Below are 11127 nucleotides of genomic sequence, written 5' to 3'. Positions count from 1 at the left end.
TGCAAAAATCATAATTAAATTGAATATAATTACCACAATCATGAAAAATAGCTTTTTTCATTGTCCCATTGTTTGGTTTAGAGCCTCATTATCACAACAAAAAAAAGAACACGAATAATAATAAAAGAATAAAAACCATTGTTGGTCGGTACCGGCTCTCGGCTCCGTCTCCCCTCCCTTTATTTGTTCTCGGCAACATATATATAGGTATCAAATGAACCTAAATTTCCTCTTTCCATTATATTTACCACGTGCACCATCCAATAAATATGTGACATTTGTTTAGCAATAATAAGACCACCCAATGGAAATGCTCCATCTCATCTCTCCCAACGTTGCTTCCCTCGAAATAAGAAAGCACTAACTTTCCATGTTCCAGAGAATCTCACATTTTAATTAAACCAAAGTTCTCTTCCACCTCCACCTTACTTACTTCAAAAGCATATGCCATATGTCCATTCAACTTCCCATACTTGTAATACCATATTTCCACCGAATTTCCACTTTCACATGATATAATTTTACTTCCAAAAGTGTAATTCCTTGATAGAATAAATCTGCATCATGACCATGACGTGTTATAGGAAAATCAAAAGTTTCATTTCCCTCCATATTTCATGTAATGCCATATTATATAATTCCAAAAGTGGATTTGATTTCCTTGATCCAACATAGTTGCCTTGTGTCCAAACACTACATTTTCTTACTCATTATGTTCGTCGGCACTCTCTCAGGATTTTTTGGATAAGCCCATTACACTCGGTCTACTGTCCAACCCAATCTAACTCCATTAGCCGCGGACCCATTTACTCCCGAGTCCATATGTTTTGTGCACTAGCCCAAATTTATCCGTTTTCCGCACTAGAGCCGATTTTATTGTTATTCCTACAAAACATAATAAATCCCAAAATTAGTACAAAAATAAACACCAACAATATATATATATATATATATATTCAGGGCTAATAAAGACACAAATATGTGTTTATCTGGTAGGCTAAGGAGAGATACCTACAATTATACTAAACCGCAAGTGTACAGTGACAACAATGTAAACAGGGAAAATACGGGTCGAACCCACACAGACTAGGTCGGCGTGAAGTTGAATTTCTAAGCCTAACTAATACTGATTCAAATAAGAAGTAACAACGTGGGTTGGTGTGTCGAAACGAAAAGATGCTGGCAGCGATTGAAATACAAATAGGTACACAGAAATACGAAACGAAAAGATGCTGGCAGCGATTGAAATACAAATAGGTACACAGAAATACAAACAGGAATACGGAAAGAAAGGATTTAAACACACAAGTAAAATGCACTAGGACAATTGAATCCACCACTTAACCTCTACTAGAAAATGCAGTTGTCGACAAGGTTTATTTTCCCTTATGGAGAACAGCGATAAAGATACAAGTCTCTCGTTTATTCAATAAGGAATCAATTCACGATATATATGGTTTAACATCAACTAGAAGTATCATTCTCTAGCATTAGTTGTCTTTCAACAGCACAACTAATCACAGATTAGAATAGATCATGTAAGCACAGGTTGAAGCTCCAAGATATAATTACTCTAACAACTTAGGATGCCTGACATATTAAGTGAAAGTTATAAATGGTAGCTCTAGATTGAAACCATAATTACTCAAAGAAACACAGCAGGAACAATGTCGGAAACATGAATAATCTGGCAGTAAATCAAGGGCTTCATCTATGCCCTAGCTAAGAAAGTTAGAACATAACTATTGTGAAGCCAGAAAGCATATGAATTTGTGAAATTGATAAACTCATTGACCCAATCACTTCTTTATTCAACTGATTTCTACTAAGTCCCTCATAAACACAAGTAAGTGATGGAAACAAGGAATGTGAATTGAATTCTACTCCTACTCCTCACTCCCTGCATACCCCAATTACATATCAATGATCCCTTTTTATACAGTTTCTACCCTCCCTTCTCCATCCACACATTCAACACATATACAAGAATAAATTTAGGGATTTCTTGGAACTCACCACTGATGTCGTCTTCCTTCTCAGGCAGTCATTACACCTTCTTCACAACAGTCTGATGTTGTCGAATTAAGAAAATTTGATGACCTCAACTGCTTGTACTCACTTGTCAATTCCCTGCTGCTTGTGTTGGTGTTTGAAGAAACATCAAATTCAGACCTAGCTTATCATGCCTGCTGCCTGTTGTCGCCACAACTACCTTACAACGCCGCTTGATTTTGTCTCCATGTCTTTTCCTGACTAAGCCATCCTTTTGCCGTCAATTGCTTGCTGTTGCTGTTGATGTTTGCAGAATAATTAAATCAACGTCTTTTCTTTTCTCTTGAGCTCTGACTAAGCCATCCTATCTCTTTGTTGTTGATGTTTGTACAGATGATTGACATTTGATGGAGAAATAGGTTTTGAAAAAGAAAATTTGGGTGAAACAGGTTTAGGGTTTGGGAGTCTGTTGTCGACAATTGTTAGGAAATTGGGAAAGTGTTTTCAGTTGAGGGGATGGGGTTGAGAGTCTGAGAGTGATTTGACCTGCCGGTAGAGATGGGGAACAAAGAAAAGATGGGTGATTGATATTTTGGGGAAGAAGAACACAGAGAAATAAACTTGTTTCTCGTGTGTTAGATCGGGTTGAGAAAGATGGTGATGTACTTTGGTGTAAAGCAGGAATACCTCATTTTGGTATGCAAGAAAGGTCTTTGGGCTTGAGTTCATTTCCATGTATTTGAGTTTTTCGTTTCGGCCCATAAAACTCTTTCAAGATCAGAACTTGTTTACTACTAGCTCCCATTCGCTTCATAAATCTGCTCGCACCCCGACTGCTTCTCCTTTATATCTGCTTAAAGACGACTTGACATCTAGCTCGACAAGGCATAGCAGTTCTACTTTGTGCATATCCCATGTTCAGACCATTGTTTCGATTCCCCTGTAGTTTCAAAAAAAAAGTCGGGACAATTGCCACACATTTTACTTGAAACGAACAAGAACTACAAAATACATAATTTGGCATAAATACAAGTAATTAGTGCAACAAAATGCCATAAACACCTACAAAATGATAAGAATGTATGCAATATTAGGTGGCCATCAAATACCCCCAAACCTGCCTTTTGCTCGTCCTCGAGTAAAACAAAAAACCAAAAGAAAAGTCCTACCTATACCACTGGCGCTGGTCAAAATATACCCACAAAGTTCTAGGACAAAATAGAAGCTCATACTCCATGAAAGTGATACCTGCATTTAGTTTTAGCTCACAACAATTGGATATGTCAATCTAGATTTCAAAGGCACAATCCTAGCACTGAAACAACTAAAGACATGTGATAAGAGTGTAAAGTGTATCACCTTAGACATGCATAGAGAATGGTTTACTGTAAGAAGTTATGACTGCCAATTACTAAGAGATAGTTTTTTAGGCTAAGAACTGAATTCAAATCCAAGCTAGCTGTCCGCTTTACGAGAATTGTGAATGTTCACCTGATGAGTTGGTGATATTTCAGCTTACCCGCGTTGTACATCGCTGGCTACACCCTCCTTGCATATTACAAGACTATTTACAACAAAGAACATTGACTGCAATATTTACATTGACTACTCTCATTTTGAGGCAAGAGAGACACTTTAACATTTTTACTGAAATAGAACATAATAACAGACAATGAGTACTTTTTCTTTTCTTTTCTTTTTCTGATTTTTTTTTGATGACTTTTGTCAACTGATTTTGGAGTAATGAAAGATACAAATACAAACTGACACAACAAATTTTACACAAAAACATAAAACATAGATTACATGACACTTTTAGCAAGAGGAAGCCCTTTTCGATGCACCCGGTTAAATTCAATGGTTGCTTTTCTTAACTATCCTCCACCTTCTATCCCAGCCAACCAAAGAACAAGCTAGTCAAGGCTCATTCAATATTCTAGATGATTGGTAGCCTACTTAACCTATGAAACACCGATGTTATACATGCTTGGTAGATCGTGCATGTGCAAAATTTCTATATCACATGTGAATTGTACTAGAATCAGGGGTGCCTCATCATCTAGACTAAGAACCCTAAGATATCATACATGCACATGTATCACAATTCAAGGTAAATGAGCTCCATTTTTCATTATTTTTATGTTTTTTTTTTTTTTTTTTTGGATTATGGTTTTATTTATTCACAAGTTCTAACTACAAAGTTCATGTGACATCTACTTGTACCCCCAAACCTATGTTAAACAGTATCCTCAATGTTTCTAAGGATTCTCAAAGCTATAACATGCCATGAAGTTCATGAAAAGAAAGAAGAGGTTAGAGAGTACCAGATCCAAAAAGTGCTGCCAAACCAGAGACAATAAAGTGTTTCCAAAGCAAACAGCAGGGTAGATATCACAACAACAACAAAAAAAAAAAAAAAAAAAAAAAACAGATGCTATGCAAAACAGTGAAAAAGATATTCTATCAAACCGAAACGAAAAAGAAAGCACGAGAAAGAAAATGGAACTCTAAACCTGGAATGTACAAGGGGTGGTCAGTTCAATCCAGATAGACGGGGTCTTCCAGATCGGTTGTTTTAATTTCAGGTGGAATTGGTTCAAGGAACGACTTCAATCTCTGTCCATTGACCTTGAAGAGGTTCTTAGTTGCTACATCTTCGAGTTCTACATCTCCATGAGGGAATATTGTGCGCACCAAGAACGGGCCTGTCCATCTAGAACGCAATTTACCTGGAAAAAGATGCAAACGAGAGTTGTACAATAACACTTTCTGGCCAGCGTGAATGACTTGCGCAAAATGCGCTTGTCATGGAACACTTTCATTCTATCTTTGTACAACTTAGCACTATCATAAGCATCATTTCTCAGCTCTTCCAATTCATTGAGCTGAAGCTTCCGTTGAGTACATGCCTTATGAAGAGAAAAGTTAAGCTTTTTGATAGCTCAATATGCACGATGTTCTAGCTCAACAGGTAAATGACAAGACTTTCCATACACAAGTCGGTAAGGGGACATGCCAATAGGGGTTTTATATGATGTTCTATAATCCCACAAAGCATCATTCAATCTCAAAGACCAATCTTTTCTAGACGGGTTAACCGTCTTCTCAAGGATATGCTTAATCTCCCTATTAGAAACTCTACTTGGCCACTGGTTTGTGGATGATATGGGGTTGCGACTTTATGAGTTATTCCATACTTGCGAACTAATGACTCAAAAGACCTATTGCAAAAGTGAGAACCGCCATCACTGATTATAGCTCTAGGTGTGCCAAAACGAGAAAATATATTTTCCTTTAAGAACGAAAGTACTACCTTATGGTCATTTGTTTTGGTCGCAATCGCTTCTACCTACTTAGAAACATAATCAACAGCAACAAGGATGTATAGCTTACCTTATGAATTAGGAAACAGACCCATGAAATCGTTTCCCCAAACATCAAACAGTTCAACAATCAAATTAGGGTGCAATGGCATCATGTTTCTCTTGGAAATACTTCCTAGTTTTTGACAACGTTCACAAGCAATACAATAAGCATGACAGTCTTTGAACAATGTTGGCCAATAAAACCCACTCTGCAAGACTTTTTCAGCAGTTTTCTTGGCACTAAAATGGCATCCACATGCTTGGTCATGACAAAAAGATATCACATCTTTCTGTTCACTGTTGGGGACACATCTCCTAATGATTTGGTCCGGGCAGTACTTAAACAGGTTCGGGTCATCCCAAAAGAAGTATTTTAATTCAGACAAGAACTTAGAACGGTCTTGTCTAGACCAATGCAAAGGAATTCTTCCCACAACAAGGTATCTCACAATGTCAGCAAACCAAGGAAACTCGGATACAAGCATTATTATTCATTAGGAAATGACTCTCTAATAAGCAAGGACTCATCCACAGACTCAGTATTTAACCTAGACAAGTGATCGACAACCACATTTTCGGAACCTTTTCTTATCTCGAATTTCGAGATCGAATTCCTGTAATAACAGTATCAATCGGATAAGACGAGCTTTAACATCCTTCTTAGAAAGAAGGAATTTCAGAGCAGCATGATCAGTGTATATGATGACCTTAAACCCTATCAAGTATGACCTATACTTGTCCAATGCAAAAATAACAACAAGCAATTCCTTCTCAGTAGTTGAGTAATTAAGTTGAGCATCATTAAGAGTCTTGCTAGCATAGTATATCAAATATGGAAATCTATCGATGCGCTATCCTAAAACAGCACCAACAGCAAAATCAGACGCGTCACACATGATTTCAAATGGAAATTTCCAGTCAGGTGGTCGGACTATAGGGGCTGAAGTTAGAAGAGTTTTGAGTTCTTCCCATGCAAGCACACAAGCATCATCAAATACAAAAGCAACATCTTTACCAAGTAGATTACAAAGTGGTCTAGAGATTTTACTGAAGTCTTTAATGAATCTACGATAGAACCCAACATGGCCTAAAAAAGATCTAATCTCCCTCACAGAGCGAGGTTGCTGAAGGTGTTGGATAAGTTCGACTTTTGCTATATCTACTTCTATGCCTTTTTCAGAGATGATATGTCCTAGAACTATGTCTGAGTTCACCATAAAATGACACTTTTCTCAGTTCAGAACCAGTTTTTTTTCTTTACATCTAATAAGAACAAGAGTGAGATGGTTCAAACATTCATCAAAAGAAGATCCAAACACAGAGAAATCATCCATAAAGATCTCAAGGAAATTATCGTCAGAAAAAATGCTCATCATACAACGCTGAAATGTGGCGGGTGCATTACACAACCCAAAATGCATATGACGATAAGAAAATGTACCATAAGGACATGTAAATGTAGTCTTTTCCTGATCTTCAGGTGCTATGTGAATCTGGTTGTAACCAGAATAACCGTCTAAGAAACAACAATGACTATGTCCAGATAACTTTTCTAACATTTGATCTATGAAAGGAATAGGAAAATGATCTTTCCTGGTAACTGCGTTCAACTTTATATAATCGATGCAAACTCGCCACCCTGTGGTTACTCGAGTAGGAACTAACTCATCTTTATCATTTTGAACTATAGTAATACCTGACTTTTTCGGCACAACCTGAATGGGACTAACCCATTTGCTATTTGAAATCGGGTATATGATACTCGCGTCAAGAAGCTTAAGGATCTCACCTCTAACAACTTCTTTCATGTTAGGATTTAGTCTCCTCTGCATTTCCTTAGATGTTTTAGCATTATCTTCAAGATTTATGTGATGCATACAAACTGTGGGACTAATACCCTTAATATCTGAGATTTTCCATCCTAGTGCTTCTTTATGCTCTCTAAGTACTTATAAAGCTTAATCTCCTATTCTATATCAAAAGCAGACGAAATGATTACAGGCAAAGTATTAGAAGAACCCAAAAATGCATATCTAAGAGTATCAGGCAATGGTTTCAGTTCAAGATTTGGTGGCTCAACAAGAGACGGGATAGACTTGGATTCCGAGAGTGGAAGTGGCTCCACTCTAGCTTTCCATTTAGTCGTGTCTATGAGAGGTGCAGATTCAATCAAAGAATTCACTTCACTTATGTACTCATCATCAAACATATCCAAGTTAAAATTATTCAAACAAGCATGCAAAGGATCAACAGATATGTTATTCGACAATGAGTCTTGAATTAAACTCCCAATCATGTTAATCTCATGCACATCATCATCATCATCAAGATCTAAATGTTGCTGGCTAGCATTGAAAACATTTAATTCCACAGTCATATTACCAAATGACAACTTCAACACTCCATTACGACAATTAATAATTGCATTGGACGTTGCCAAGAAGGAACGTCCTAAAATGACAGGAATGTGACAGTCTGGGTTCTGCACAGGCTGAGTATCTAATACAATGAAGTCCACAGGAAAACATAACTTATCAACCTTAATCAAAACATCTTCTACCACACCACGAGGAATTTTTACGGATCTGTCCGCCAATTGCAGAGTTATAGGTGTTGATTTTAACTCTCCAAGACCCAACTGCACATATACCGAATATGGAAGTAGGTTCACACTTGCCCCTAAGTCTAGTAACGCCTTATTGACCGTATGGTCACCTATCTTGCATGTGATTGTGGGACAACCTGGGTCTCTAAACTTAGGTGGAGTCTTGTTTTAAATGATAGAACTTACCTGTTCAGCGAGAAAGGCGCGCTTGTGCACATTAAGCTTTCGATTTTGTGTCCACAGGTCCTTAAGGAATTTCGTATAAGCAAGAATATACTTAATTGCTTCGATAAATGGAATGTTGATGTTAACTCGTTTGAACAGTTCCAATATCTCGTTATACTGCGTTCCTTTCTTTTGTTTCTCTAACCTTTGAGGAAAAGGAGCTACAGGCACATTTGATGGCACAAAAACATTAACATCAGCAGATTTTTTAGATCTAGGGACATGCTCAGACTCATTTTCCACAACTGGTGTATCATGCGATGTTGTATGGAATGGTGACTTAGACACAGACTCACTCTTTTCAGGCATGCTTACATTGTTATCAACTACTTTACCACTACGGAGAGTAGTAACATCATTCACATGAGACGACTCATTGCAAGTAGAAGTACTTGCCTGAAATGCACCTTTTGGATTTTGTTAAGGTTGACTTGGGAACTTACCCTTTTCCCTTTCATCAAGTGCATCACAGATCTGACCCATTTTAAGTTCTAGACTAGTAAAACGTTGGTCAATGGCCTTCTGAATTTGCAAAAGATTTTGGGTCAACAGACCAACACTTTCTTCAATGCTAGACAATTTTTTCTCGGAGGGGTTGTGTTGTGTGTACGATTGTACCTGGGGATCTCTAGGATATAAATATCCTTGTGTGTTTCCTGATGCACCCCCTTGTACAGGGCCTTTGGACCATCAAAAATTAGGGTGGTTCCTCCACCATGGGTTATATGTCTGAGAATAGGGGTTATTCTCATGCTTTTGATACAGAATATTAGCTTTTTCATGTCCAAACTCTTGAAATGCATGCAATTGTGGGAAGTTATCAACAAGATGATCAGAACTATTACACACAACACAAATAGAAACCTCAACTTGGTTACAAGTAGTATCAGCAGATTTCATATTTTTCTCCAGTTATAAAGCCTCAACTCTCCTAGTTAGAGATGCAATTTTTGCATTACCCTCAAAGTCAGACTCTATCTTATGAACACTACCCTTGTTGGTCGACTTCCTAGGTTCTCTAACAGACTTCCATTGCTGAGTTTTCTCGGCAACTTCATGTAAAAAGGCCCACGACTCGTCGGCACTTTTATCTGTGAACTGCACATTGCTTCAACCATGGATCGAGTGGAAAAATCCAACCCTTCATATAGAATTGTTGAGAGTCTCCACTGTTCGAAACCATGGTGAGGACATTGGAGTAACAAATCATTAAATCGCTCTAGATACTTGGACAATGTCTTACCATCTAGTTGAACAAAACTATTGATATCCCGACGAATGGTGCTTGTTTTGTGATTTGGGAAGAACTTTTTGAAAAATTCTTTCGTAAGTTCATCCCAACTTCTAATGGACTGAGGCCGCAAAGCATATCGCCAAGATTTGGCTTTTTCCTTCAAAGAGAAAGAAAATAAATGTAATTTCAGGGACTCTTCTGTCAACTGATTGAATCTCAGAGTCCTACAGATCTCCTCATATCTCTCACGTGGTGGTAAGTGTTTTCAGCATCAACCCCTCGAAACATAGGGAGCATATGTATTGTGCTCACTTTCAACTCTAAATGACCAGCGGTTTCTGGTAGAACAATACAAGAGGGATGGCTTGTCCTCGTAGGGTACATGTAATTTTTGAGACTACGGGGTTGGTTCAACTCCTCACCCATTATCTCAGGTTGGTCAGGTCCTTCTACGTCAGAAACAGGGATTTCAACTACGTCCTCTCGATGAATTCTAACTAGCCGATTAGTTTGGTCTCTAAAAGACACAATGATAGCCTAGAAGACATATCACTCAATCATGTTATAACGCCCAGTCAACCAAGCACAACACAAATCAGAAATCTAAAAGACACAATCATAGCCTAGCAGACATATCACTCAATCATGTTATAACACCCAGTCAACCAAGCACAACACAAATCAGAAACTCAGGGATTATGTGAATGAGTGTCTAGACTATGCAAGTATACATACAGACATCATTATTTCAACGATTCAAAGATGCACAGTGGAATTACAATTTTAGCGAGCAACGATATTACTTCCACTGTCACAGGACTATACACAAAGATATTATAAGTTGCAGGGGTTTAGTAATGTTCAGTGAGGCAGCTAGTTCAGTTTGCATGCAAAGATGGTATATCGTTCAAGAAAAGAATATTAAATCGAGGAACGATACCGCCGGTATAAGAACGGGTTTAGGCACGACAAATAGGTTGTTTTGCTCCTCTTTCTCCTAACCCTCGGTTTGCACGATAGTATTGTGAGCACCTGACAGTACATAAAAATTTCAGTACCCAAAAGTATGCAAATACAACAAGGAAACAATGAAAGTTACCACTTACATTTAACAAACTAGAGTAGCAAGAAAAATATTGTGTACCACACTGACAAACTAAGCTATCAATAATCGAATGATCTGAACAGGACGGAGTGGAGTTAACACACAATTGACAAGCTACAAACTGGAAAAAGGAAGAAGATGAGTGCAGGAATGAGTGGAATGATATCTTACAGATGATGGAAACATAAACCAACGACATAATATTGTGTACTACAATTACTTATGCAAAATGTTACCTTACAGATGTGATGTATATGAAAAACTACAAAGTCTAAAATAAAAAAGCTAAAATCTAAACAAGTATATTTACAGCCCAACTAAAACTACTAAGGTAAAGACAACTACTGAAACAAGATGCAGTGTATGCGAATGAAACTGAAAATAAAAAAATACAGCTAAACTAACACTACAGAATGCAACAGACTCAACAAGGCAACAATAAATAGCAAAAACAATATTTACAAACTCCTATATGACTATTTCACTGATGGAAATCTACTATAAACTGAAAAGAGTTAAAACAACCAAAAAATTTTAACAACCAAACCACAAGGTGCGACTACTCACATGTTAAACGGACTTAAACTCGCAGAACTGGTAT

General features: G+C 37.5%; 1 long non-coding RNA gene across 1 annotated transcript; it reads right to left on the bottom strand.

Annotated features, from left to right (window-relative positions):
• LOC113356693 lies at positions 1–2617 on the bottom strand. Its single transcript, XR_003363108.1, has 2 exons — positions 2017–2617; positions 1–885 (listed from the first exon to the last, which is right to left on the bottom strand). It is a non-coding gene; the product is annotated as an uncharacterized LOC113356693 (long non-coding RNA).
• Between the last annotated feature and the right edge of the window lie 8510 nt (positions 2618–11127).

Source organism: Papaver somniferum, chromosome 3 (assembly GCF_003573695.1).
Source record: "Papaver somniferum cultivar HN1 chromosome 3, ASM357369v1, whole genome shotgun sequence".
Classification (NCBI taxonomy): domain Eukaryota; kingdom Viridiplantae; phylum Streptophyta; class Magnoliopsida; order Ranunculales; family Papaveraceae; genus Papaver; species Papaver somniferum.
Note: the sequence above shows the minus strand (reverse complement) of the source record. Positions and strands in the feature narration are given on the sequence as shown.